This window comes from Amblyomma americanum, chromosome 4 (genome assembly GCF_052857255.1).
Source record: "Amblyomma americanum isolate KBUSLIRL-KWMA chromosome 4, ASM5285725v1, whole genome shotgun sequence".
NCBI classification, from domain to species: domain Eukaryota; kingdom Metazoa; phylum Arthropoda; class Arachnida; order Ixodida; family Ixodidae; genus Amblyomma; species Amblyomma americanum.
The window spans coordinates 112,190,095-112,198,337 of record NC_135500.1 but is presented as its reverse complement, the minus strand read 5'-3'; positions in this window follow the sequence as shown (position 1 = coordinate 112,198,337).

Genomic DNA, 8,243 nt, shown 5'->3' with positions numbered 1-8,243 from the left:
GGACATGGACGCTAATTTCGCGCTCTATGACTTGAAAGCAGCCATAGCTAAAATGAGCAGGGGTACGGTTGCTGGTCGCGATCGCATTACAGTTACGCTGCTTCCGAACCTGCCTGACCAGGCGTATCTTCAACTCCACGACTACATCAATCGGGTTTGGGACGGGCTCCCCCTCCCTAGGGAATGAAAACCTCCGTCGTGATTTTCACGCTTAGCTCGAAAAAACAGTACAATTTGACAACTTGAGAGGGCCATTGCGCTAAACTAGTGCGTTGGGAAATTCATGGAGACGATGGTCCGATACCGGTTGTCTTCCTATTTCGAATTGAAGGGTCTGCTTCCAGACACTAAGTACAGGTTCCACCCGCACATGTCCACTTAAGACGTACTCTTACAACTGCGCGAAGACATCATCACTCCTCTGAAAACCACACGAATAGACCGCGCTATTCTGGAATTAGACCTTAAGGGCGCTTTCGATGACGTCAAACACGGCAGCATACTGTCCAACCTCAGCCGCACAAATTAAGGTGCAAAGGCGTTCAGCTACGTCCAGGACTTCCTCTCCCAACGGCAGGCCTTTCTCCGGATCGATGATCGGGAGTACGGACCTTACCGCATGGGAGCCAGGGGCACTGCCCAGGACGCTGTGCTCTTGTCTTTGCTGTTCAACTTCGCAATGATGGAGCTACCTGCCCTCCTGCAGCGGGTGGGGAGGGTGCACCACGCACTGTATTCCGTCAACGTAACACTAAGGGCTTACCAAGGCAGCGTCGGTGAAATGGAGGAGACCCTTCAGCAAGCCGCGAATATAGTCGAGAATTACGCCAACCCATGCGGGCTCACTGTTGCGCCATCCAAGTCCGAGCTACTGCACATTCGTTCCTGCAAGAACGACTCTACCTCAATGGGCGTTAACCTCCGCGGGGCCCCTGTCCGCGAAGTTGACGATATGAGAGTCTTCGGCTTACACATTCATCGCGGGCTAAAAGCCGCTACCACCATCGCCAAAATCAAGCGCGTGGGACAAATGATAGCGGTATGCTACCCCGCGTATCTAACTGGCACGGTGGCTTCCGCGGGCGCGATGCGCCTCGTCTCGCTCAAGCTTATGTCACTAGTATCCTGTACTCGGTGCCGTACCTCCGCCTGAATGCAACCAAGATAAAGCAGCTCGACGTCATTATTCGCATATTCGTGAAAGGAGCTCTGGACCTCCGGATTACCACCTCCACAGCCCGCCTCATGGCCCTGGGGGGCTGCTTCAACAACTACTTGGTTTTGCGAGAGGCTCATCTGATGAATCAATACACGATACTGCAGTATACGTGGCCAGGACGCTGTATAATCAGTCACCTCAAAATAAGCATACACTATGTCCTGGAGGATCCACTCCGTATCCCGGAGCTGTAGCAGCAAAGGCTGTGGATCAAATTCATGACACACACACACACACACACACACACACACACACACACACACACACACACACACACACACACACACACACACACACACACACACACACACACACACACACACACACACACACACACACACACACACACACACACACACACACACACACACACACACACACACACACACACACACACACACACACACACACACACACACACACACACACACACACACACACACACACACACACACACACACACACACACACACACACACACACACACACACACACACACACACACACACACACACACACACACACACACACACACACACACACACACACACACACACACACACACACACACACACACACACACACACACACACACACACACACACACACACACACACACACACACACACACACACACACACACACACACACACACACACACACACACACACACACACACACACACACACACACACACACACACACACACACACACACACACACACACACACACACACACACACACACACACACACACACACACACACACACACACACACACACACACACACACACACACACACACACACACACACACACACACACACACACGCACGCACGCACGCACGCACGCGCGCGAAGGCCGAAGAACAGCTCGTGCTCGGGTGCTGGGTGCACAACATGGTTGAAAACCCGGCGTGTTCTACGGTGACGTCGCAGGTCCGACTCCATCGGGCCACTACACGGTAGCCGGAGCTCAGCAGAACTTGCAAACCAATGGGCTCTCCTTCCACGCCGAGAATGCCCACCGGGCTGAAGAAGTCGCTGTCGCCCTCGCGGTCGCAGGCCCCCCAATGCAAGGTTGTCATCTCAGACTCGCGTTTCGCTTGCGAGAGTTATGTCAAGGGCGAGGTATGTCCTCTAGCCTATGACATACTCTCCAACGCCGTTAAAGACGCTAAACCAACGCATAAACGCATCGCATGGGTAACGGCCCACCAGGGACTCCGTGGTAACGAGGCTGCAAATTCGGCTGCCCGAGCACTTTCCCGCCGGGCACCTAATTCCACGTTCTGACCAACCGATGAGCCTAGCCTACCCCATCTGCGGTTTCTAGAAATTTCATTTCATTTCATTTCATTTATTGATCCCTTAAAGGCCCGAAGGCATTACATAAGGGGGGGCATATTGGTTTCCAACGGCGATGATGGGAACATGCATAACAATAAGAAGAACAAACATACAAACAAACATAAAAGAGGTTGTAGTCATATCAGGGTTTTCCAGCAAGTGATACATCATTTAACAAAGATATGTCAAGCAATACTCGCTACAAAAGAGCGCAGAAGTGATCAAGATTTATGTGAGGTGAATTTTTATTTTCTCGCGGAATGTTTTGTGATCAGTGCATGCAGCGATGTCGTTAGGCAGTGAATTCCATAGTGCTATTGCGTTGGGGAAAAATGAGTTGTTGTAAGCTGACGTGTGGCCACTGATGCGTGCTATCGGGTTACCGTGACTAAGCCGGGAGGACGTTCGTAGTGGGGCGGTTAATAGAGCGTGCCGTGATCTTGTGTTATGATAAAATGTATGAAGTAAGCATAGGCGGGAAACGACGCGGCGTGATTCCAGTGTTGAGAGACGGAGGGACTGCTTGAGGGCGGTGACACTGGCTTCTCTTGAGTAACATGAAGTGATGAACCGAGCTGCACGATTTTGAATTGATTCCAATTCGATGGTGAGATACGATTGCCATGGGTGCCAGATGGATGATGCATACTCTAATTTTGGCCGCACAAATGTTTCATACGCGAGTTGTTTTATGTTAGGGGATGCAGATTTCAGATTCCTTCTCAGGTAGCCAAGTGTGCGTGAAGTGTCGGAGCAAATGGTTCTAATGTGGGTGACCCAAGAAAGTGTTGATGTGAGATGTACACCTAGATATTTGTAAGATTTTGCAACGGTTATAGGGACTGATGAAATGCTGTAAGTGTGATTCGTCAAGGTGTGTTTGTGAGTGAAGGACAACGATTTGCACTTAGTAAGATTTAAAGGCATCTGCCACTTTTCACACCATGATGCAAAAACGTCAAGGTCCAGTTGCAAAGTGAGGTTATCGGTTGGGTTACTTATTGCATTATAGATAGATGACACAATCGTCCGCAAAGAGTCGCAATTTGCATTGAATATTAGAGGGCAGGTCGTTGATGTATATTAAGAAGAGTAATGGTGATAACCCGGCCCCTTGAGGGACACCAGATGTTACATCTGTTAAGGGTGACTGGATGTTATTGGCGGATGTGAACTGCGAGCGTCCTTTTAGAAAATGTTCGAGCCAGCATATCAGATTAGCAGGAATTCCCAGGAACGAAAGTTTCGCAAGCAGATGGTTGTGAGGTACGCGATCAAATGCCTTCGAGAAGTCTAAGAAGATTGCATCTATTTGGAGGTTATCGTCTATGGCATTAGAAAAACAGGCATCACCAGTTCCCTTCACCGGCAAATGAGCTGTCGAAGGCAGACGAGCACATTCTGCGACCGCTACCGACGAACACCAACTGGTGCCCCTCCATGCCTGCTCGCAATAACCCGAAAAGGAATTATTTGCGCCCACACTGTGACGAGCTCTGTTCTCTATCCCACATGATGTGGGCCTGTCAGCACAGTCCCCACTTCCCTCCCCACCCCAGCCCCACTAAAGAGGCATGGGAGACATTCCTCCGCGAGAGGTGGAGTGCGACGGCACAAGCTGCCCTCGCACGTCGAGCTCACGAGGCGGCGGGATCTTGCGGCATCCCGTAATAGAGACGCCGACCAATATGTCAACCTTCACAAACTGCGCCGGCTCATCCTCTATATTTGCTTAATAAAGGTGTGCTCTCTCTCTCCAAAATGCTGCTGTAATTGGCACGATTATGGTAAAAATAAAATATGAATGTCTCGCTTCTCGGGCCACCTGAGGAGGCTTTTAACAAGTACATTTTTGTAATCCTATATTCGAGGTAGAACATCGAGAAGAGAATCAAGCATTTTAAGCGCGTTCGAAAGAAAAATAAGACCGAGGCCCGAGAGTTAGAGTTTCCAAGTACACCTTCAAATTGTAGGAAATCACAACGTGAAGAATAAGCTCGATACCTGACAAGAAAACTCAACACATAGACGACTCCAATTTAGTTGAGGCAAATTGAGGTCCTCTACCTTGAAGCTACAATCACGTGCCGACGACGGCAGCGCGACAGGCTTAGCACTTTCAAATACGTCCTTCTATTGGTCGTGCCTGCCCCCGCTTATAAACAGCTACATTATATTGTAATATAAGCAGGCCAACGCGGTCCCAGTGCAGGCAACTGCCGAAGAGGAGAAAGACGGTTGTGTTCAATGCGCGAGATCTGCATGCGGAACTGCCTTTTTGCACTAACTGGACGTCGCGCACGTCGCGCTGACGCCGCCTTGATCGCAGCCTTGGCGTTGCCTTCTGCCTTCTCCCAGAACTCCTGAGCCCCCTTACATTTGGTCGAGGTGTGACTGGATCCCTATCCTGGAACTTCGTAACAGAACCTCGCCGCCGCCCCCGCTATGCCTGACAAACCCAGCGAGACCACACCCACCCTTCCCGCTACCATCGTTTGTACCGGTACCACTCGGCAACGCGACCCCCCTCTCTTCTGCGGCCACGCCGATGAGGACGTCGACGACTGGCTCTCCACGTATGACCGCGTGAGCCGCTATAATAACTGGGACGACCCCGTTAAACTATCGTCTGTTGTCTTCTTCTACCTGGCGGATGTTGCCCATTACTGGTTCCAGAAACACGAAGCAATCCTTCCGACTTGGTCGGCGTTTAAGACTCCCTTTGCGGACGCATTCGGCCGGCCTGCCGTTCGCAAGCTTCGTGCCGAACAACGGCTCCGTGGTCGCGCCCAGCAAACCGGCGAGACATTCACTCGCTACATCAAGGACGTTGTGGACCTTTGCCACCGTCTCAACCCGACGATGTCCGAAACAGACAAAATTCAAATCATGAAGGACACCGAAGACGACGCGTTCCAGATGCTGCCGGCGGAAAACCGTCAGACCGCTGCATAGATGACCACCCTGTGCCTCAGCTACGAAGAACTGCGTCGGAAACGCGCTTCTATCCGCCAGTCACCTTCGCCTCGCCGCCGCTCACTTTCTCCCATGATCCGTCGACACCCGCCAGCTGCTGAGGAAAACTAAGCGCCGAAGGGCCGGAGACAAGCACTACACTTTCGTCGAACTTTAAATGTTTTCCGTTTTCCCCTGCCAATGTTCTCCCTGTACATGTTTACGGTATCGCCGTTCTTGCGCGTGTTGACACCGGAGCTGCCGTGTTGGTTCTAAGCGAAGAACTGTGTCGCCGGCTTCACAAGGTCACTATGCCCGTCTCAAACGTTTCCCTTCGCACCGCAACTTCGCACCGCATTGACCCCGTCGCCGCGTGTACTCCCCGAGTGGCTATTTAGGACGTTTTATACGTTGTTGAGTTTATTGTTCTGGCGCGCTGCTCTCATGGCGTCATTTATGCTGTGACTTTCTTTCGACCCACCAGGCAGTGATAGACTGTGCCCGTGCTTCCATCGCCTTGTCTTCGCTGTGTGACCCACCCTCGGGCGACGTCTCTCTGCGCTCCGCCAAACTAATCTTTCCTGCCGACACGGAAATTCCTCCGTTATCATCTGCACTCCTACCTGAGTCTTCTCTTTCTACACTTGATGGCACTTTTCTCTTCAATCCGTCGGAGCCTGGAGTCCAGAACCCTTTGATTCCGTTCGCAGTTCTGACGATTCTAAGTGGCTGTACAGAAATTTACGTCTCCAACCCGTTTTCTTGCCCGCGGGTTCATTACTCCGAGGTGAATGCCTCGGCCGCATTGAAGCATTCGACCCCACCTTTCTTATCAGGTTCCCGACGACACACATCAGCTTCACGTCGCATCCATCAGTCCTAGTTCTCCTATGCCTGCCCACGACTACCGTACACTGTTCTCGACCGCCATCAACGGCAACCCTTCACCTGTCCAACTTGATCACGTCGTAACCCTACTTCACCGTTTTCGTGCGTCGTATGGCTTCCGCAGACGACTTTGGGCCGCACATTCGCTATCGTTCACCATATTGACACCGGTACGCATTACGCCAGCGCCCATATCGCGTATCGCTCGCGGAGCACCAAGTCATCAACACCCACGTCGCCGACATGCCTGAGCCTGGTGTCGTACAAGCTTTTCACAGCCCGTGGGCCTCGCCTGTGGTCCTTGTTCAGAAGAAACACGGCTCCGTGCGGTTTTGCGTCGATTACCGACGGCTGAACAGGATTACTGGAAAAGACGTCTACCCGCTTCCCCGTATCGCTAACGCTTTGAACTGCCTACAGAGAGCCGAGTTCTTCTCATCCTTGACCTTGCGATCTGGCTATTGACAGGTCCCGATGGCCGAACCTGACCGCGTGAAAACATCCTTTGTCATCCCAGACGGCTTATATGAATTCAACGTGATGCCGTTTGGGTTATGCGACGCAACCGGCCACATTCGAGCGCATGATGGACACTATTTTGAGAGGGCTCAATTGGCATTCCCGCCTTTGTTGCCTTGATGACATTGTGTTTTCTTCGGACTTTCCTACCCAGCTACGTCGCCTAGAACTCGTCCTAATTTGTCTGACTGCTGTTGGTCTTCAACTAAATTTGAAGAAGTGCTGCGAAGAAGCTCCATATACAGGGCCATGTAATCTTCAATGCTGGTGTTCTTCCTGATCCCGCAAACCTTCGTGCCGTTGCTGATTTTCCCAAACCAACGAATTTTAAAGAACTGCGCAGCTTTATTGCTTCATGCTCATATTTTCGGCGCTTTATTCGAAATTTTGCTTCAATAATCGCCCCGTTAACAATGATCCTTGCTACGAAAGACAACCTCTCGACGTGGACACCAGCTCGCGATGATGCCTTTACCACTCTACGCCACCTTCACGTCCCTCCCCCAATTCTACGGCATTTTGACCCCACTGCACCGACTGAAATCCACACTGACGCCAGCGCAGTGGGTCTTGGCGCAGTGCTCGCCCAGCGAAACCGGCTTCTGGTGAACACGCGGTGGCCTACGCGAGTGGCACCCTGACAAAAGCTGAAGCTAACTATTCGGTGACAGTAAAGGAATGCTTGGTCATCATCTGGGCGATCGGCGAATATCGTCCATACGTCTATGGCAGCCCGTTTTATGTCGCGACAGACCATCACGCACTGCGGTGGCTATCTTCTCTGAAGGATCCGTCTGGACGTCTTGCTGGTTGGGCCCTCCACCTGCAGGAGTACATCATTCATGTCGTTTTCCGCTCCGGCAGCAAACATGCTGATGTTGACGCCCTTCCCGCGTTCCCCTATTCCGAATGGCCCGTCTCCTCCATCCCTAGCCGCTTACGATTCGTAGTCGCTTGACATTTCGGACATGCCGTCCGAACAGCGCAAAGACCCATGGATTGCCTTCATTATCGCTTTACTGTCTATTTCCAATCTTTCTGCTTCTCGAACTCTCCAACGCCAAGCTATTCGCTTCGCCGTTCGCAGTGATCTGCTGTACCGCCGTAACTACCTCTAGGACGGGCGCAAATGGCTTCTGGTTATTCCCCGCCACCAGCACTCGGACATCTGCGCTGGTTTCCACGCCGATCCCCAGTGTGGTCATGCGGTGTGCCGCTTTGTGCGACAATATTTGCGCTGCTGCTCAGTTTGCCAGCGCCGGAAGACACCTCCTCGCCTTCCCACCTCACCCATGCAGCCACTCGCATGCCC